The sequence below is a fragment of the Nyctereutes procyonoides genome, unplaced genomic scaffold (genome assembly GCF_905146905.1).
Source record: "Nyctereutes procyonoides isolate TBG_1078 unplaced genomic scaffold, NYPRO_anot_genome, whole genome shotgun sequence".
In the NCBI taxonomy this organism is placed as follows: Eukaryota; Metazoa; Chordata; class Mammalia; order Carnivora; family Canidae; genus Nyctereutes; species Nyctereutes procyonoides.
This window is the reverse complement of record NW_026575120.1, coordinates 1,129,094-1,152,401: the sequence shown is the minus strand read 5'-3', so window position 1 is coordinate 1,152,401 and position 23,308 is coordinate 1,129,094.

Below are 23,308 nucleotides of genomic sequence, written 5' to 3'. Positions count from 1 at the left end.
GTCATTTTGCTCAGTGCAGAGTGGCCAAAAACAAGTTGTATTGGAACACGGGGGAGTAGCACTGGTCCGTCCAGCTGGTCTTCTGGGGGAGGGGCCTGCTGTGCTGATTTTCAGGTGTTAGCACTTGGGGGAGCTGCTCTGCCCCTGCCTGCTGCAGGGCTCAGCGGGGGTTGTTTACCCCGTGGGGCCCCAGGAGGAACAGCCGCAGTTGCTATGGCAACTCTGGAAGCCTGGATTCAGCCTCCGCAGGAACTACGGGGCTCGGGGCTCTCGGTTCTCCGTCCGCAGGGCCTGGAGGCTCCGGGCCGGGGCCGCTGATCTGCTCAGCTCGGGGCAGGAGCGTCCTCGCTGTCCTGGGCCCTCCCGGCCTCTGCCTGTCCCGGGGGAGGCCGGATCCTGGGCTGTGTCCCGGCGCCCTGTGCTCCGGGGCCTGCGCTGTTGGATTCGCGCTCCCGCCCCGCAGCCCCCTCCGCGGAGCCGCTCCCGAGCCCCTCCGAGCTGCTCCGGGTCCCGCCGTGCGCGCTGCAGCCCTTAGGGAGCTCGGCGCACTCTCCCGGGGCGCAGGTGTCTGTTAGTGTCCCAGGGAGCCCGAGGGCATCCCCGTCCTCCTGGGTCCTGCTCCAACTCCCTGCGGGCCCCTTTCCGCCCGGGAAGGTTGGTGCAGCTCCTGCTCCTCCGGGACGGGGCTCTCCTGTCCTGGGGACACTCGCCCCGGCCTCAGCCCGGCTCCTCGCGCCCCACCCCCGGAGGCCTTTTGTGTCTTTATTTCTCTTTCCCCGTCTTCCTACCTTGATAGAAGCGCGAACTCTTCTCACTGTAGCGTTCCAGCTGGTCTCTCTTTAAATCTCAGGCCGAATTCGTAGATTTTCAGGATGGTTTGAAGGTTATCTAGGTAATTTGGTGGGGACAGGTGATTTGGGGACCCTGCTCTTCCGCCATCTTGCCCCTCCCCCCTTTAAGGTTTACTTGCATGTGAAAAAACAGATTTAGGTAGGGCAACATGCATATGTGTTTATCAACACAAATACATTAGACTTACTTCAGCATTACTTGCACTGGAGGCTTACTATTACATTTTAATAATCAAATTCATTACTATGAAGTTGAATATGAACTCTATACAAAAGACTGAATACCTGGCTAAATATCTATAATAAGCTGAGTCTACAAAAGAAAAATTTTTAAGATTAGAAAGAAGGGCTTAACAGAAGTTACACCTCATCTTGCCTGGAGTTAATTTGGTTCTTGTAACTGTTAACTATAGAGTTGCTAATCATATTATGAAGGACATAAAAGTAAAATGGAAAAATCATTCAGGATATAAAGCTAAGTTCTGATCAGAAGGAAATGATTTAATTAAAAGTAGGAACCGAACACCTACTGAGCCTCTGCTGTAAACAGTACACAGTGGTTTGTCAGTTTACGATTGTGAACTCATCTGAGCTCCTCAATCCACCTGCGAATTAGGTTTAATTTCTTTATGCTCTTCTGATACACTAAAAATACAGGGTAAAAATACTTAGAACAGTAAAAACAAAGTCATAAAATCCATACGAAAGTCATAAAATCCATAAGAACAGTAAAAACAAAGTCATAAAATCCATAAGAATCCATATTACCATACACATGGTAATATTACCACAAAGAATATAAAGAACAAGTTTGTCATTCAGCCAAATTCTGACCAAATCTGTACCCACCGTTCTTTCCAAAGCAGACCAACTCTGGGGCCAAGGGTGTGTTAAGTTAGCTGTAGGCAGCATTTGAGTAGGAGGAGCTGACTTCTTGTCTCTTCTTTTACCAATATTATCTTTTTTCAATGATAAGATTCAAAATATAGTAAAACTTCACTTTTGGTAATACAGTGAACCCAATGGCAGATTGTTAATGAATGTACTCTAACTTGAAAATGCAATTAATTCTAACACCTTTTATATAACCTTTTTTTCCCCCCAAAGATTTTATTTATTTGAGAGCTAGTGCAGGTGAGTGTACACGCAAGCCCAAGTAGGGGGAGGGGCAAAGGGAGAGGGAGAAGCAGACTCTTGCTGAGCATAGAGCCCCAATAGGGGCTCCATTCCAGTATCCTGAGATTATGACCTGAGTTGAAATCAAGAGTTAGATGCTTAACCAACTGAGCCATCCAGGCACCCCTAATTCTTTCTTTTTAATAGTTTTATTTTCCTACTTAACTAAAAAGCAAGTACGATGGTGGAAAGAGAAGCTGTTTTGAGAATCAGATGGGTCTGGGTTTGAATTTCAGCTGTTAGTTATTAGATGTGTGACTGCAAGTTATGCAAATTTTCCTATCCTAGGTTTTCTCATACTTTGAACAATTCTTGGTATAAAGATTAAAGAGGTTACTTGACACAGAGTAGGGCACAAAATAAATAGTAGCTCTTATAATTATTATAATGTATGTAGTTATTTGATCTTTACATTAAAGTTTTTACTGCAGTACTCAATATTTGATTTGCATCATAAACAAGGTTTAACATTAAAAATATGTAAAGGATATTTTAAAATCCTTGAATCAAATGGCTTCATTTTTCTAACAATTTCTGTGATTTAAAAGATAAATGGTAATTGGAAGAACAAATGATTTTCAATTTGCCAAGTCATTGACATTCCTTGAATCATGCAGCCTCTTCCCTTGGGTGACATAGACCAAAATGTTAATGGATCAGAAAAAATGAATATGTGATACTAAGATATATAGGAAAATCCACGTTGTCACATGTTGCTACTCTGGAACCCTGGTAACCTTCCTGAAACTTTTTCCATAAGGGGCAAACATAGGAATTATTTTTCCATTTTAGTCATGCTCAGACATGAAGGTAATTCAAAGCATAAGAGATGTACTTTTCCACCTGGATTACAGAATGACAATAACATATTTTTGTATAAAGAATATAAAATCATTACATTATTTTGGCTATTTCAGAAAGAACAAAAAATCCTGCAGTGCACTCCAGCAACAATAGATTTTTAAATCAACAGCTGGTTAACATTATAAGAATGAATCATGGAGCAGAAGTGACAGCTGGATAGGAGCCAGGGAGGCCAAGAGATACTAGAGATAATTTTGGTATTTTAAAGGGATATTTTCTTCAGTGCCTCTGACCTGGTGATACATACATCTTAATTTAAGGCGACAGATAGTGTGATAAAAAACAAAGTATAATTATAATTTAAACCCAAAGGGTCTAAATAAACAGAAATGTCTTAAAGGTGATATTTCCCAATCAGGGCAAAGCATTCACTTCACCCAAGATCACTTGGCTAAATCCAGGAAATATCTAGTGTTCCACTGAAAACGGTTTAATGTTTATTTTTTTAATAAGGAATAAATTGTATCTGTTTTATGGTCAAGTTAAAACAAGACTTCTACCTATAAGCCTGACAGGTAAAGCCACACCAATCTTTTCAGCTTTAAAACCAGTCAAAAAAAAAATCTGTTTTATGCTTCTCAGACTAGACAACAAAGTTATGGGAGGTTTTTCCCTTCAGATTTAGTGTAAATGTCCCCACCTGACACACACAAAAGCTGAACTATCAAACAGAATGATGAGGCTGTTGTTCCACACCTGCACTTTCAGAGCTGCCAACAAAGGAAGACAGAGACTTCCACCTACACACCTGTTGGATGGGTGGATGCCTTTCACCTCTTCTGCTCCTAATGGGTCCTCACAAGACAGAAGTGGAAAAGCACCCTCTTCAAAGGGTGACGCTCGAAAGAGCCCGCAAACAAAACTGCTGTATATTCCAAAGATTACATGCTTTGTTATAGAATTTATCTGGCAACATGCTTGGAAGGAAATGATAGATTAATAGGAAAAAGAAAAGTTTAGTTGCTCCTAAGCAAAAATGAGGGGAGGGTAAAGCAAATTTCTAAAAACACCAAAGGAAATTATTAATTAAGGGAAACTAAACTGATGACACTCAGTAGCAGGTATGGTAACCAATTTTTATGTTATTACCAGAAAATGTATCAAGCATAAATCGAGCATATATGTATTTCTGGAAAAAAAACATTTTTGAAAAACAGTTCTCTCACAAATACCAGACATGTAATTTATGACCTTTAAACATTTATTTTCACACTTAATTTAGTGCCATATGTATTCATATCATTTTAGAAATAGTATATAATTGTCTTAATCTATTTTTTTGAAACCCTAAGTTGATAAATAGATGAGTGACTAAGAAATGAACAAATACAGCATCTATTTGGGAAAATGTTTAACTCAACTGCTTATTTTAAAGTAAAAGAAAAATAAAAATTCTAATAAGCATCACATTATAGAAAATCCAAAAGATTTCACTTTGTAGCACCACTTAAAGTAGCATTATGTATAAAAGATATTAAAGTATCGGGACTTTGTATATGTTAAAGCAATTGAAACTTAATTACATTTAAAGATATTTTTCAAACACTGAGTTAAATGCCTATGTCATTAAACGACAAGATGTCATTAAAGCATTTTAATTTATAAAATAATTATTTCAAATTACCATAAATATCTAAAAGGATTTCACAAAAGATTTTTGATGAGCTTTAATAATGGTTTGGATACATAGAAATCATTTCTTTTCATTTATTAAAAAAATAAGGATATTCAGATACACCACTTTCATTTATAGCACTGCAATTTGTTTCAAGGCTTGAGGGGGAAAGCTCAAAGTTTGGTGTATTTCGATGTTAGATGTGGTCACAAGCAGGATCCCTTTGGAGTTTCTAGAAGATGAAAAAACTTTCTTTCATGCTCTTTTCTTAATAGAGATAGAACAGATTTGTGAAGCTATCACCTAGCCAAATATCAAGCTCTGGAATTCTTCCCAAAAGCCATGAGTGAGTAATTTTTATATTCAAATAAAGTGTTTTAGTCACTCGTGTGATATAACCATTCAAGAGAGCAAGTCCACATACCAAACCAGAGCATCACTAGAACAACCTATATCTCAGTGCCCATCCTTCTAACCCACGCTTGAACTTTGGTAGTAGTTAAAATTCACACTGAATTGTCCACTACCTATAAATGAAGGTAAAATGTGCTGACAGTGTGAGGATAAGATTTGAGCAAGCTAATAGGTTTTAGTGTCTGAAGCTTTTGGTAATCTGGCTTTAAGTGTCACGAGTCTTTAAAGGTGGATTCCATCTGTCCTATAAAGTTATGTATTGAAACATAATGCATCCCTTTGATCTTCTTTGTAAAAACCCTATGAAGTCAACAAAATGCCCCCATTGACTCGGTAGCCAGATCCCCAAACTGTTGACATGAAAGATTTTAACACTTGCAAGTGTTAGTAAATAGTAACTGAGCTATGTGTTGAAAGCTTCTCAGTAAAAAGATTTGGTGATGGGCTGAGCCTTGCCTCCAGTACAGGCTGTCCTACTGAATTTTGTACCAAAATAAGACAAAAGAGCATGTCTTATAACAGATTTAGGCCTAATAATATCCATTCACATAAAATTCCAAAGTTATTCCCTAATAAAGCATTTATATTTTATTTCCAAATCATTTAAGTTGGCAGGAAAAAGTATTCCTGCAAAAATAGATTCATACCATGGTAAAGAACATAAAGAAGATATACATGTGTACATGGATTTATGTATGTATGCAAGTATTTTTGTTTATTTATAATGTTATGTATTTGTGCATATATTCAAGACAGGGGCATAGAGGAAACAGGGTGCAGAGAAAATTACATTGACTTATTCAGTCAGAACAATCCAAGTCCAAATATTGGCCATGACACTGCTAAGTGGCCCTAAACATTTTTCCTACCTTTAAAAAGAATAAGTTCTAATACCTACTTCACTGATTTCTAGATTGAGATCAGCTATGTTAAGCACCAGGAAGAGTAACAATCAACAAATACTATTTTTCTTTTCCTTCCCCATATCAGCATCAAATCCTGACGTGGGTCCAAGTTTTTAATCCAATTTTAGAATTTGATTAGTCTGCTGCTTCAGCATTAACACATGTCCTCAAGTTCTTGAGACATTGAACATAGACTCAGTAGGCTTGTTTTGAACAGCAAGGAAATGTGGTCTGTCTGAAGTTTGCAATTCCCTGTTGATGTATCTCCTAACAAGGCAAAATCTTGTCCATCCTTCAACAACCAGGTCAGGTGTCACCTCCTCTGTAAAGACTTCTACAATCCTGCTGGGCAGTAACAACTAAATGTTCATTTCTCTGTTCTGCCAAATCTTGACCCAGGCTATTACCATAATACTATCATATTCCATTATATTTACTTCATGTCATGCTGTTATCACAGTACTTATAAAATTGCATTATATTTACTTCTTGTCCAGTCTGTTTTCCCTTAGGGAAATTGAGTTCCATGAGGCCAGGATCTGTGTCTTAGTCTTCCTGAAATCCCCAGGATGTAGCACAGAGCCTGGTAGACAGAAACACACAACAGAAAGATAGAGGGAAGCAGAAAGGAAACCAGAAATAATATTTGCCTACTTTTCTTATACTGTGTCTTTGATCATATATAATGAGTAAGGTTTAAAATAAATAAACAGTGGTCATTAACTAGAAGAATCAAATAGTTCTAAGCCCTTCCCACTCTTGGGCAAATGATTCATACTACTTCAGCATCTCACTCTTCAGTTGCCTCAAAGATCTGTAAATTTTCTAACACCATCTAGTCAAGCATATGACAGATGGCTCTGAGATCAGCACTGTATTTTTGTGTGTGAACCAACAAATGTTCTACCCCGTGGCATATGTGTACACATATTAGCAATCCTAGATGCTTTGAGCTTGCAAACAGAGCCCTAACTGAGAAAATGTACATGCCATGTGAATTTATATAAACATGTGAGCCTTTTATTTAGTTCAAAATTAGTACTCATGTATAGCTGTCCCATTACAAATTTATTCTCATTTAGCCAGTCTTATTCAGCTTCCCTTCTGGGTATAGCTTTTTCCCAGACAATTCCATTTACACCCACATAAAGCTATGCACAACATCTGCATTAGTGCCACTTTCAATCATACTTGAGAATAGAAACTGAGTATTGGGCATTAATTGTGTACTCAGCACCCAGAAAACTACATGTGCTTTCTTATTTGTTAAATGAGTAAATTACTATATATAGGCGTTATCCATAAAAGATTCATGATACGTTTATATGGACATACATAAAACTACAAAGTTTAAATCAAACGCTAGAAGATATGATTGAAACATTGGAGATCAGAACTGAGTAGGTTAGCAGATTAGAGTGGAGTTACTCACATACAAAGGATGCTTGAAATTATGTTGGGTTATTTCTTTAAGTAAGATCAAGTCAGTTCGAAACCTTTACATATCTCCCTTCCTAACCAAGAATTCTTTGAGACTACCAGATAACATAAAAGCAGCCATGGCACACATATCAATGGGGGTACATTTTTATTACCATAGCAGTAGTCAAATTTCAAAGCTCCAGGGAAATAAGAAAATGGAATTAGCACAGGAGTAGAACACAAATGTAGTTCTCAATGACTGTAGTTTCTGGGCTGCCACCCAAAATCTCAAAAAGCCAGAGTTCGAGGCACCTGGGTGGCTCAGTCAGTTAAGGCTTCGGCTCAGATCATGAGCCTAGAGTCCTGGGATCCAGCCCCACATCAGGCTCCCTGCTTAGCAGGGGCCTGCTTATCCTCCACCCCCCCCACCCCCCCACCCCCGCTTGTGCTCTCTCTGTCAAATAAATAAATAAAATCTTTAAAAAAAAAAAAAAAGGCCAGAGTGCCCTCTGATCCTCTGGAAAACCCAGAGCAGCAGCTTTCAGAGCAGTGGGTATGCTGTGTTGCACAGCAACAGAGGTTGGCACATAAACCATTCATCCTCTAGTTCTGCCTAAAATGTATATTCTACATCTCGATCGATGCTATGAAGCTTTACCAATCAGCCTCAGAATCGTAAGATTAAAGAATTCACTGGATTGTAAGTTTGTCACAAGTTGAATATAGCAGAGGTTTGTTATTTTTGCCTCTCCAGAAACTGATCAGCTACACAAGAAAGGAAGCAAGACCTTGGTTCTCTGTATGGAAAAAGAGACAGATAGTCCAGGTTAACCAGGCCATAAGCAGGAAACCAACCCTGGCTGATTGGTTACTCCTAAGACTTCACATCTTTAGGGAGTGATGGAAGGAAAAAAATAAAAACTAGAGCTAGCAAAAGTTTATTCACAGTAGGGGAAGCAGAGTATAAAGCCCAGGAGTGCATTGGCAATATTGTGAGCTAAAGTATATCCTAGATGTGTTATCATCTTTGAAGCTTGATCCTGACAGCAGGATCAAGTATGGATCATTCTATCCATGCTTTTTTTCACAAGTTTCCTGAGTGTCATGTTCTCTAGGATAGCCCACATCTCTTTTTGTCTTCCATTCTTGTTAAATTAATCTCAAATCTCTGTGTACAACAAAGATCTGTAAACAGGGTGAAACTACATCATGTAGTCTAGCCTCCTCATCTTTCAGATGAAGGAAGTGAAGCCAGAGGAAGCCAAGTTGCTTATTCTGGGCCATTATATCCACTTAATGGAATGCATGCAACTTCAGTCTTTACCTACTGATCACCTCTGTGACACCTTGCTAGTTCCACTGCCATTACCAGATTTACAGTATTCTTATGGTAGGAATTATCTCTATTATTCTAAGTTGTTACAGGAAAAGAAGCTCCCCATTAGTTTACGTTGAATGTATTCAAGCCCCCTTCTTGCTTCATTATCTGTATGAGGTTTTTTTTAGCATAGGGATGTGAAATGGGATGGATAAAGTTTGAACATAAAACTGTGCTCCTCCCTGGAATTCAGACATTCCTGGTTACACTAAAGAATTATCTGGCACAAATATACAATATAAATTGCCTGTTTCATTTATTCAACAATTATGTACTGAATACCTGCTATGAGCTATACCCTGCGATAGACAATGAAGATGCAATAATGAGAGACATTGTTCCAGCCCCTGGGAGCTTACAGTCTAGTGGGGGAGATACATACACACATACACACACACACACACACACACACACACACACACACGAGCACATGCACACACACACACACACATATCATATGCAACAGATCTATGTTGTGCTAAGTGCTGTGAAAGAAATCCACAAAGTTGGGGAATAGCTTTGGGCAGGAAGTTACACTTCAAGCACTAAAAGAAAATAGGCATTTTCCTACACGACATGAACGTTTATAGAACTGTGCCTAGGAGAAAATCTTTTGGTTTTGGATAAAGCTTTCCCTAACCCTTGGTAATTGGCCAATGCCCTTATTCTACATTGGTAAGTATGCACTGTACAAAGCTAATTCTAATTATTGGTGACCAATTAAATAATGCTCTACTTTTTCATTAAATATATGGTTACCCATTCACTTTAGACTGCCCCTACATAGCCTTTTAACCACATCTTGGTGAGTTTAGACAAACCCTCATCCACAAAGATGAGCAAATTCTTCAGTGTCATACATCTTCTTCTTCAATGCTCTGGTTCAGAAATGATTCACATGCTCAACCCTCTTTAATTATTTGTTGAAATGGGAGTAAGCTCCAATGAAATTCCTGCACTTGCTTTCATGTTTCTGGCAGTAGCTCGTACTTACTCATACCCTTGACAGGAGATGGTTCTCATCTATCTGGGGGACTAAACACTGAACAATTGAACAATCTGGGGAGAAATTAACAAAAGGATTGAACAAGAAAGGAAAACTCAACAAGATCTTTAGTTAACCTCTACCTGTTTATTTTATTTTTTTTAAAGATTTTTTATTTATTCATGAGAGACACAGAGAGAGAGAGGCAGAGACACAGGTAAAGGGAGAAGCAGATTCCATGCAGGGAGCCTGATGTTGGACTCAATCCTGGGACTCCAGGATCAGGACCTGAGCCGAAGGCAGACACTTAACCACTGAGCCACCCAGGCAGCCCTCCTCTCCCTGTTAAGAGCTATCACATACTGTATAATATAGTGGTGATGAAACATACAAGAGAAATAAACTAAATGTGAGTTTCACATAATTTGAAGAAAACAAAAGCTTCTAAAAGCAAAAGTTGTGAAGATAATAATCATTTATAACTTAACAGTTTGCACTGATTTTCATGTTGATTGTACTAGGTGAACAATACAGTACATGATCATACTTCTTCAGCCATAAAAAGCAATCCATGCACCTTCAAAAAGCTATTGGTAGATTGCTATTGCTTCTTAGAAGATAAAAATAGGGTGGTTTGGATATTTTTTAAATATACAGAACATGGTTTAAATAAATTAGTACTTCATTCTAAATACAAGGCCAGGAGTAGTAAACAGTGTAAGACACAAGTCAATTTCTACAAGCATAGTCAAAACTTTCTAATCACTTTAAGTAGTCTTTCCCCCCTCATATGATATGATAACTGCTGATCATTATAATTCCTAAGTTCAGATTCCAAGCATGAGATGGGAGAAGAGTGATAAGGGTAGGAATAGAATGGAGCTTCAAACATTTCAGTAGACAGAATGAATTGTGGAGTAAGAAGGAACACAGATTTAGCCTCATGACTCTGTCGCTGACATAGTGACCCAGAGACTGTTAAGGTTTTGTCATACTATGAGAGTTACCAAATCAAAATCTCAAATGTTTTGGAATCAAAAACAGATGTATTATTAGTAAATTCATTTATAGATAATTGATTTAAAAATATTTGGAAGTGAATGGATTTCTCAAAATGCATTTAAGTAGCCATTCCAGAATAAGTTTTGCATAGAACTTTAGCCAGTATGTTAATTTTCCACTTTGTGTTTATCACCTTTCAGATAGTCAGTCACCAATGAAAAAGTGACTTGGTTTTGTGGTTCTATAAAATACTGGTGAATTTTAAGATGTCTGTTCTTCAAAAGGAGAAAATTCAAGATTATGTATATTCTAAACATACACAATTTAAGTTAAAAAAAAAAGAAACTAAAGCAAATAAAAAAAACTACTTTCTTATCAATCACAGAGGACAGGGTAGAGAAACAATTTCCTGGAAGAGGAAAAAATATATGAACTAATGATAGATTGTGGATTAGATGTCCAATATACTGTAGATAATTTTCTAGTCATTGGGAAACACTTAGATATGCACGGCACCTGTAAAATGACAGATAATGGAGCCACAGCAATAAATTTGTGTATGATATTTCAAGTTGTGAGTGGGTTTTTAATTGGTTATCCCAGGATGTTGCTACCTAACCAATCAAGACTATCAGATAGGCCTATGTGCCTCAATATCTCCATTTGTTAAAAGGTCCTTAAAGTTTAACCATGTCTGTAGTCCTGTGAGGCATTTCATGCAAAAACCACTCTACTGTGGTCTACTACCTCTAAAATTCCAGCCCCCCGTAAGCTGTTTTTGAGTCCCAGGAGTAGAGAAAAAAATATGGTTCTTTACTTCATTTTCCCAAGCTTCTTGCAAATTTTCCCTTTAAGCTCCATTTTATGGTAAAGAAATTCCCTGTGTTGCAGGTCAGTACAAGGTCAAACCAGAGGTTTATTTTGTAAATAAAAGTGTGACCCATAAAGTGATTTGTTTCATTTTCCAGTGCAAATGTTATTTGAAGTAAAGATAATACATTTGTAATTGATATAATCTTTTACTCTGCATCAGCTTTGTACATCGAGTGCTTTCAGACTTCAAGAGAGCTCTTTGCATGCTTCTACTTGCATGCATTCAAGGATCTGGATCAGATTTTGCTAGTTAACATTCTCCTCAAGTCTTTGAAACTCTGTGAGGGTTAGGTGTTACTGTTTTTGAAGAAAAAGTTATAGCAACAAGCAGAAGAAAAACATTTATGTAATTTATATTTACCTCATTAGATGGCAGCACAACATTCAAAACCAAAGTCTAACATTTTGGTGAAGGATAGGATATCTCTTAGAAGGTGTAAGAAGAGAATTAAATGTGTTAAAGTTAAGTATTTACATGAGCTCTCTCTACCATATCTTGAACGTATCCGTCTAAACTCAAATATAATGTGTGAAAACAGATTTAACATCACACAAATTATATTCATATTCATTCTTTCAAAACATATGTATTGAGAACTAAGTGACAGGGACTATTCTAGATACTTCAGTTACACGTGTGAACAAAACAAAGATCCCTGCCTGCCTGGTGCTTACATTCCAAAAGAGGAAGGAAGACATTTAATGGAAATAGAAATGATGCATTAATATTTTTCTAGTATGTTAGAAAATGATGAATGCTTATAGAAAAAAATAATGTAGAGTAGGGTAAAGAGGGAATCTGACATGCTGGAGTAGGCAGTCAGAATATAATATTTAACAGCAGGGAGATGAGGAAATTTGTCATGTAGATCACTAGAAGACTCTTCCAAACAGAGGAAATAACTGATACTAAAGACTAGGATATTGCTGAAATAGAGTAAAATGTGAGTAGATGGGTAAGAAATTAGATCAAAGAGGGGAACATGTAGGGAAAAGGAGCAGATAATGTAAGGCCTTGTAAGTTATTTTAAAAACATTGGCTTTCACTAAGTAAAACTGGGACATTTTGCTAAGTTTTTTAACAGAAAAGTAACTCAGTCTGGGTTAGATTTAAAAAGCATCATATGGCTGTTGGGATAGAGAATAGAGCAGCCAGAGGGTGGGGGCAAGGGTAGAATCAGGGAGACCAGTAAGGAGACCATCACATCATCAATATGAAAAATGGCAGTGGCTCAGATCACCATAGTAATAGAGGAGGTGAGAAGCAGTCAGATTTAGATATAGTTTGAAGACAGACCCAACAGGATTCTGGACAGATTGAACAGAAGGTGAGAGAAAGTTGAGAGGAGTAAAAAAGGAATTCAACGTTTTTAGCCTGAATGACTGGAAGGATGGAACTGTCATCCATAAATGAGATGGCAAAGGCTATGGGTAAAATAAAGTTGGGGGAGGGAGTACTTTTGAACATGTTGAGTTCAATATTAGACATGAAAAAGAGATGCCAATACAATATTTGGATACAGTGTTAGCCTGGAGTTCACAAGGAAGGTCCTGATTAGAGATATATAAATGGGATTCACCAGGGTACATGTGATATTTAAAACCATAATGCTGAACAAGATCATCAAAGAAAAGAAAAGAACCAAGGTCTGAGCACTGGGGTGTTTGAAAATTAAAAAGTTTGGGAGGAGCCACTAGCAAAGGAAAGTGAGGAGGAATGATAAGTGAGATTGGAGAAAATCAACAGGATATAGCATCTTGATGTCAATGCAAGAAAGACAATCTGCTGTTATCCAGTAAGAGAAGTGAGATCAAGAGAAAGTTTGTTGTTTTGGCTTTTAAAATGAGGAAATAACAGCAGAGCAGATGGTGTGCCAGCCAGAATGATTCCGTAGAGAGAGCAGGGAACATGATGATATAGGAGACAAAGTGGAGAATTGCTGAAGATGTCTTTGAGCAGATGAGAAAACATAGGATCTAGTGCAGGATTGGCCTCAGACAGCCACATGGAAAGTTCAAAAGGCATGAAAGCAAAATATGTGGGTGAAGATGCTAGTAGATATAAAGGGTGGCCAAAAGAGTATGTGGGAGTAAGTGTACTAGAGAATTTTAATGCTATTGCCCGGCATTAAGAAACCACTTGAAATTCTTGGTCATGATTCTAAGAGTAAGACAGTACAGTCAAATGTCTTTCTCCAGCCTTACTCAGCTTCATAGGTACAGGTAGGAAGAGGTGGTTTTAATCAAAACTGTGATTTTGACAAGTACACATTCAACAAAGCTGGGAAGGGGGGAGGGAGGGGAAGCGAAGTCATCATAATGATTGATCATGAAATTCAAGTGGAGTAGGAAGAGAAGTGAGCACATGAAGGATGACAAAAGATCCTTAGGATGGTAGGATGAATGGACTGGAGGCACCAGTGGGGCTGGAAGATCACTGGGGACAGAATGCTTTGACAGGTAAACTACAAATAACAAGGAATGGTCACCCCTCAGGATGCCTGGAATTGAAATTATAGAGAAGTCACAGTTGACATAATAGATTGCTAAGGGACTGAATGGCCAAGGCAGGGTTTGACGATGATATGTGTTGCTATGATCTTTGTCATACTGGAAACGCTTTCTATATTATTTATGCATTACATATATAATATATAATATGTTATATATAAAACACTGCTATATGTTATTTACACATAACAGCTAGAGTCAACTTTAATATTTTTTGTCCTGTATAAAATCTCTTCAATCTCATCCAGGTAAATTTAGCCTTTGTGATTAACTATGGCAAGAGAGTAAATTTCAGTTGCGCAATTGTACCTATACTACCTGCTTCTTTCTAACCATTCTCAGTCAGGTCACTACCTTCCATCAGTTCATCTTGTTTCTCACATGTGGTCCACACAGAATTAGTTGACTACCTGTCTTTAATCAGAGCTGTCATTTCTTCTTACCAACTTGTATTTGGATATTATTAATGAATGCATAGCATTGCTATTCGGATATTATTAATGAATGCATAGCATTAGCCTTCAGCATGTTACCATGTTACACAAAGTACTCATTACTGGTTTCTTGGAATTTCTGCTTTTCTGTATTCACTCACTTGTTTTTCATCCTGGAAGATACTGCAGCTTCTGGGAAGTCACACACAGCTTTATTATTAATAAAGCCTTGTTGCCCCTAGGTGCAACCTTTTATATAAATATTTTAGGAGACAGGGATTCTTTAAATGTTATCTTATTGACCCAAAACCAACAGAACTCTGAATTTAATAACTCTTTTTAGAATCTATCTAGCATTTTAATCTATAGTTTCTGACATTTTCATCTGGATGCAATCTGATTTTCATGCAGTTAAATCTAACTGAAGCTTTGAAATATGTATGGTTCTCTTCTCCCCCAATTCCTTATGAAGTTTTCCTTATTGAAGAAGCCATGCTTTACTTTTTACCTTTTCTGGTTATTTTCAGAACAGAGCACTACCATTTCCTAGAATCTACTTAAATGTGTGCCCCTGTGGTTTCTTCTTACATGTAACACTACTATAAACTAATTTGGAGGGGATGGTCTATTGTCCATGGATAGAACTGTTGTTCCCAAGGCCAAAACCCCATTTATTTTTTGAGATATGATTCAGTCTGTTACTATTTCCTTATTTGTAGGAACCAATAAACTTTGTTATTTTATTTCAATAAATTCTTGCCTGTGTATTAAGGCAAGTATTACACCTTTTATATAAATATCTATGCATGATAGAATAACAGAATGAAAAATAGAAATTATCTATGCAATTCCAATACTTCTGAAAATATTTTTTAAAAACTTCATAGGGGCAAAAAATTGTAACCCATCAATATTATTTTTAAAATACTGAAAAACTCACAGCATTCTTAGAAATGGGTTTCAGCATATTGTAACTCTTATCCAGGTACTGGACTATTCTTCTGTGCCCACTAGGCACCCCCTGCATTTGGCACAGAGAAACACGGATGAAATAGAACATCATGCCCCTAAGGACCTAATTGTTTAGTGATGCAGATGAACACTTAGATAGTTTCTTTCAGAACAGGAAGATATGTGCTGAAATTGAGGCATCAATCAAATGTTGGTGGATCTAGGAGCTGGGGAATGTTTCATAGACAAAAAGGGACTTGAAAACTGAATTTATTTGGCAAGGTAGGAAAGTGAGATTTTTCACACAGAGATTAGAAAAAAGACATTAAGAATTTTTAAAAGAAAATGTCTTTCTAAGATACTAAGATAATTTTTAGAGGGGGGAAGGGCAGAGGGAGAAAGAGAGAATCTTAAGCAGGCTATATGCCCAGCACAGAGCTTCAAGCAGGGCTTCATGTCATGATCCTGAGATCATGACCTGAGCCGAAATCAAGAGTTGGATACTGAACCAACTTAGCCACCCAAGTGCCTCCCAAGGTAATTTTTATATGTCTGAGTTTTAGGTGTGTGAAAAGCACGGGGGATTTTTTTCTTTTGTAGACATTGTTAAAATGTAATTTAGGGAAAAGATATTTGCAAATGACATATCCAAAAAAAGGTTATATCCAAAATATAAATAAATTATCAATCTCAACACCCCAAAACCAAATAATCCAATTAAAAATAGGCAGGAGACATCAGAGAAATACAAATCAAAACCACAATGAAATACCACCTCACATAAATGAGAATGTCGAAAATTAACAAGACAGAAAACAACAGATGTTGGAGAGGATGTGGAAGAGGGGGAAACTTCTTGCACTGTTGGTGGGAATGTGAACTGTTACAGTCACTCTGGAAAACAGTGTGGAGGTTCCTCAAAGAGTTAAAAATAGAACTTCCCTACGACCCAGCAATTGCACTGCTGGGGATTTACCCCAAAGATACAAATGTCGTGAAACACCAGGACACCAGCACCCCAATGTTCATAGCAGCAATGTCCACAATAGCCAAACTGTGGGAGGAACCATGATGATGTCCTTTGACAGATAAGTGGATAAAGAAGCTGTGGTCTATGTATACAATGGAATATTACTCAGCCATCAGAAAGGACGAATACCCACCATTTGCTTCCATGTGGATGGAACTGGAGGGTATTATGCTGTAAGTAAGTCAACTGGAGGACAATCATCATATGGTTTCACTCATATGGGGAATATAAGAAACAGTGAAAGGGATTATAAGGGAAAGGAGGGGAACTGAGTGGGAAAAATTAGACAGGGAGACAAACCATAAGAGACTCCCAACTCTGGGAAACGAACAAAGGGTTGCAGAAGGGGAGGTAGGTGGGGGGATGGGGTGACTGGGTGATGGACACTGAGGAGAGCACTTGACGGGACAAGCACTGAGTGTTATACTATATGTCAGCAAATCAAACTTCAATAAAAACAAAAAATAAATAAATAAAATGAAAATAAAATAAAAAATAAAAATGGGCAGAAGAAATGGACAGACATTTCTCCAAAGAAAACATCCATATTGCCACCAAAAACTTGAAAAGATGCTCTATATGTCTGATCATCAGGGAAATGCAAATCAAACTACAATGAGTTATTACCTCATGCCTGTCAGAATGACTAAAATCAAAAACACAAGAAATAATAGGTGTTGGTGAGTTTGTGAAGAAAAAGAAATCTTGTGCTTTTGGTGGGAATACAATCTGTTACGGCCACTCAGGAAAACAGTAGAGAAGTACCTTAAAAAATTAAAAATAGAACTACCCTACAATCCAATAATTATGCTGTGGGGTATTTACTCAAAAAATATAAAAACACTAATTCAAAGGGATGTATGCACCCCTATTTTTATAGTAGCATAATTTATAATTATGGAAGCAGCCCAGGTGTCCATCGATGGATGAGTGGATAAAGGATATGTGAGATATATATATATATATATATATATATATATATATATATATACATATATATATATATATATCATTTAATATTATTCAGCCATAAAAAAAGAATGAAATTCTGCCATTTGCAACAACATAGATGAAGCTAAAGAGTATAATGCTAAGTAAAACAAATCATTCAGAAAACAACAAATACCAAATGATTTCACTCATATGTGGAATTTAAGAAACCAAAGAAATGTGCAAAGGAAAAAAGGGAGAAAGAGAGAGATACGATAAGAAACAGACTCTTAACCATTGAGAACAAAGTTGGTTACCAGAGGGGAGGCAGGTGGGGGAATAGGTGATGGTTAATCCACATCCATTAAGGAGTGGTCTTGTTGAAATGAGCACCAGATGATGTATGGAAGTGTTGAGTCACTATATTGTAGACCTGAAACTAATGTGACACTGTTAACTATATTGGAATTAAAATTTAAAAATCTAAAAGAAAAGGAAAATGTGCACTCAATGAACATTTACCTGGCTCTGACTGATCCATGCAGTGTGTATAGAGCTAAAAGAGAAATTATGGTAACAATGTCCATTCAGCATTTATTACTGTAGACAGAATAGCCTAATGAGAAAAACTGGGTGAAGAAGACTCCCTATGTTTGAACCCACTTACACTATTCACTAGCTATGCGATTTTAGGTAGGAGGCTTATTCTCCTCAAGACTGAGTTCCCTAGTCTGGAAAAGAAAGTAATATAATAGTCACCTCATAGGGACACTTTACAGAATAAATGAGATAATCCATGTGAAGTGCTTATCTCTCTGCCTGCCAAATATTGTTGTGTGCCAGCATCGTGCTCAGCGATGTACCTAAATCACTTCATTTTGTCTGACCAACACTCTGTGACATAGGTGTTATGTCATTCCCATTTTCATAATAAAGAACCAAGTGAACCTCAGAAAGAAAATGTTCCATGGCCAAGATGATACATTCTATTAAATTATGAAACCAGGAGGAAAGAATTTTCAATCTGGTGAGAGAAGCAGGGAAGCAAAGAGATGTTTATAGTACAGTACAATAGAGACTACAAAACAGATAAGCACAGGTTGTTGAAGAAGCAAAGTGAAAGGGCCCCTAACCCAGAGTGGAATTAAGCCATGGTTTCCTGGAATTAAGTCCTAAAGGATAACCTTACTGAAGAATAAAGGGAAGGCATCCTCTCTTCTTAAAGTTATTTGGATTCAATGAACTGTCGACTAATCTGCATCATCCGGATGCCATAAATAAACTCATTCTTAGAAATGTCACTCTGGAAATGGTCTGGAGAATAATTGGATTGCAAAGTGGTGACTGAAGACAAAAAGACTACTGAATTGCTGTGTGTGAGAGATGGAAGGTCCTGTAATGAGACCAAAGGAACATGATGTAGAGGGGAAGCTAGAATCAGAAGTCATTTTCTTGATAGAACTGCCTGTTTTTGCAGGGCACCAATTTCTCGTCCTTCCAATTGCCTCGTCTTCTGAGCCTGTAAACACAAAAACCAAAGAGCTAAGGATGTCGAAACAAGAGTGGGGTGCAGATGAGTCAAGAGGGCTTGATCACAGAACACAAACCTCATCTACTGTAGCTATTTCCACCTTTTCACGCAACACTGGGGTCTACCCTCCTGCAGGGTTACCTACCAAACCTTCCAGGTGTCAAGTCATACTTTCTCTTCTGAGTATGGAATAACATCCATACCCATGACTGTGAAAATGTGCTAGTGTTTACAGTCAGGCAGAGCTTTCATAACAGCTAAGTACCTTGATACTGTGTTGAAAGAGTCTATATGGTGAAAGAGGAAACACTGAAGTAGCAATTTGTTCACATTTGTACCCTTTATCATTAGAGACTATTTTAAATAGCATCCTCATAGCATTCATAGATGAATGCTATTATGTTTGCAAATGTATGTAAAGGTCAACGTGGCATCTCCATTAAGCCAGAAGTGTCTCCTTACTTAAAGACCTACTTGTTTTTTTAATAAAGATCCCCTTCCTTGAGTTATATCTAGACCATATTTAGGAATGTTATTTTATGTGATCTCCAGTCTTACTTTGAAATTTACACATAGAAAGGAAAATTTTGCTTCTTTTTTCTTATTTAGCACATTAGTCCTTTTTCAAAGGTCTCTGAGATTTCTATTTAAGTATTTCCCCTGGTTGGTAGCACAAAGTAGCTAATATATACAATATATATTATGTATGTAATATGTAATAACATATAATTTCTTATAAATGATATATAAAAAACCTTCAAAGACTCTGTGAAAGTTAACAAGCCTTTGGATGTGAATTATTTGCTAAAGACTGATCATGCCATGAATTATTTGGAGCACACGTGAGAATGAGAATATGCCTTTGATGAGAATGAAGTTGTTTGTACCCAGCTGACTCCTCCTCCTCACCATCTTTATGTTACTTCTAGGGAGTGAGCCTTCATTTTCAATTGCACTGTTGCAACAGGAGACGTTAAGTAACCTATTAATATTGAAGGATGGCTGGTCAAATTTTTCAGTTACTTGTGTGTTACTTGGTAATTTTAGGTTTCCCCACAGATCTGGTATCCCAAAATAGACTTGGATTTCCTTGACCCTTTGAGTCTGTGACAGGCCGAGTCTCTGAATTTATGACTTTCTAGGGTTAGAACAATAGTTTCTTTAGAAGGTTAACACTCCTCCCCTTTTTATTACCTTCCCCTACCCTCATTTCAATTTCTCATCTTTCAGTTTTGTTTTCTCTCTGTACTCTCAACCTCCCTGCAAGAAGTTTTCTCTGTGAGAGGTATGTGTTTGAAGAAAATGAAGGTGGTCTACCCAACAAGGTACTGGTCAGACTTAGAGCTCTGTTAGAATCTTGTGATAGAAGACACCAGTTGATACATTTCTGTGCTTTGATGGTTTCCTAATTGACCAGGCTATCATTCAACCTGCAATCACCTGATTGATTGCATTACTACCCAAAAACATTCTTAAAAGCAGTGCTCAGGTGAATTTCTTCTTCAAATGGGTATCTAAACTAGCAAAACAACCTGTGAGGTCTAGCAGTATGCACATAAAATGTTTTTTGAGCTTCATGTTTTCTCAAAATGAATTCCTTTGTTTCGTGAGTTTCTGATTAAAAGTACATGATGAAGTTGAATTCTTAAATATAAAATGATTCTTTAAAAATGTTTATTTGAAGAACACTGACATTTTTATGTCAGCCCAAATTAATTTTAGATTTGAGAACCAGAATTCATGAAGAACATCATTGATGTGTCTGTGAGAATGCAATAGCATACATATATAATGGTAACATCACTGTAGATACATGCCCCAAAATACAACTAAAATACAGTGTACAGGTATCTTTCCCATGAAGTTAATAATACACAGGTAACATACACAGGTACACCAAGATTCATTTTATTGCAGAATCTTTAACTTTTTCTTTTCTCTTGTGACTTAACATTTAAACAATTATTGTAATCATACTCGTAAAGGGAAATGTGAATAAAAGAGTAAAATAAAATGAAGGAAAAGGGGGCTATATCATTGACTGGTTAACTATATCAATGTCAGTCTTTTAGAATGGATGTAATATGCCTGGTAAAATTTAGGATCTTATTAATAATATGATAGACAACTTGGAGTCTCTTTCACAGTAGACAAACAAATATAAAGATGATCATAATTCAGTGCAATGGCATTAAAATTACTAAAACCACTATATTTAAGGCTTACCATGCACCAGACTCTGGGCTTGATAACTTATAAAATAATCTAATCCTCAAAACAACCCATGAAGTGATATACTAGCTTCCTAGGGCTGCCATAACAAAATGCCACAAACCAGGGACACCTTGGGTGGCTCAGTGGTTGAGGGTCTGCCTTTGGCTCAGGAGGTGAGCCCAGGGTCTGGTAATGAGTCCCGCATCAAGCTCCCAGCAGGGAACCTGCTTATCCCTCTGCCTATGTCCCTCTGTCTATGTCTCTGCCCCTCTCTGTGTGAACCTCATGAATAAATAAATAAAATCTTTTAAAAAAATAAAAACAAAATGCCACAAACCAGGTGGCTTAAAACAGCAGAAATGTATTGTCTTAAAGATCTGGAAGCTAGAAGTCCAAAATTCGGATATGAACAGGGCCACACTGCCTTTGAAACCTGAAAGAGATAATCCTTCCTAGCTTCATTCTAACTTGTGCTGGTGGCCATCAATCCTTGACATTACCACAATCCCTCAATAAAGAAGATATACAGATGGCAAATAAGCATATGAAAAGATGCTCCACATAACATATTATTAGGGAATGACAAAACAATGAGATACTGTTACACACCTATTAGAATGGCCAAAAATCTAATACACTGACATCGCCAAATGCTAGCAATAATGTGGACCAAAAGGAACTCTCATCCATTGCTGGTAGGAATGCAAAAAAGTACAGCCACTTTGGAAGACAGTTTAGCAGTTTCTTACAAAACTCATTAATCTTACCATATGATCCAGCAATCATATCCTTGGCATTTGCCCAAAGGAGTTGAAAGTATATCCACACAAAAGTCTGCATATGGTTATTTATAGCATCTGTATTCATAATTTCCAAAACTTGGAAGCAACTAATATGTCCTTCAAAAGGTGAATGGATAAACTGTGACACATCAGACCACAGAATATTATTCACCACTAAAAAGAAATGAGCTATCAAGCCATGAAAAGACTTGGAGGAAACTTAAATGCATATTACTGAGAGAAGCCAATCTGAAAAGACTACACTGTTGATTCCAACTGATATTCTGGAAAAGAAAAACTATGAAGACAGTGTTGTCAGAAGGGAGGGAGAGCGAATAAGCAGAAGACAGAGGATTTTTAGGGCAGTGAAACTATTCTGCACAATACTATAATGTTGGATATATGCCATTATACAGTTGTCAAAATCCACAGAATGTACAACACCAAATGTGGATCCTAGTGTAAAATATGGATGTTACGTGATAATGTTGTTCAATGTAGGTTCATTGACTGTAACAAATGTACCACTGTGTGGTAGGTAGGATCTCAATAGTGAGGGAGGTTTACATATGGGGGGACAGGGTATATATGGTACATCTGTGTGCCTTCTGCTCAATTTTGCTATGAACCTAAAACTGCTGTTTAAAACAAAAGTTTGTGAAATAAAAAAGATGATACAAAAGATTAAAATACTGTTTATTTCTTTTTTATCAAAACACATTTTCCAAAATCATGGATAATAGTTAATAACACCTATATAGCTTTTTCCAGTTTATAAAATACATTTTCGTGTTTTATTAACTTAATATTCATAATAAATTGGCAAAGCAGATTTATTCCCATTTTGCAAATGAACTAAAGTATAGAGTGGGATTTTGTAAATTTTGAGAAAATGTGTCACACTTATTGATAATGAATGCTCAATGCCAAGATTGAAATTACTTGCAGGTTTGTATCAGGGAAATACAAATCAAAACCACAATGAGATACCACCTCACACCAGTGAGAATGGGGAAAATTAATAAGGCAGGAAACAACAAATGTTGGAGAGGATGCGGAGAAAAGGGAACCCTCTTACACTGTTGGTGGGAATGTGAACTGGTGCAGCCACTCTGGAAAACTGTGTGGAGGTTCCTCAAAGAATTAACAATAGACCTGCCCTACGACCCAGCAATTGCACTGTTAGGGATTTACCCCAAAGATTCAGATGCAATGAAACGCCGGGGCACCTGCACCCCGATGTTTCTAGCAGCCATGTCCACAATAGCCAAACTGTGGAAGGAGCCTCGGTGCCCATCGAAAGATGAATGGATAAAGAAGATGTGGTTTATGTATACAATGGAATATTACTCAGCCATTAGAAACAACAAATACCCACCATTTGCTTCAACGTGGATGGAACTGGAGGGTATTATGCTGAGCGAAGTAAGTCAATCGGAG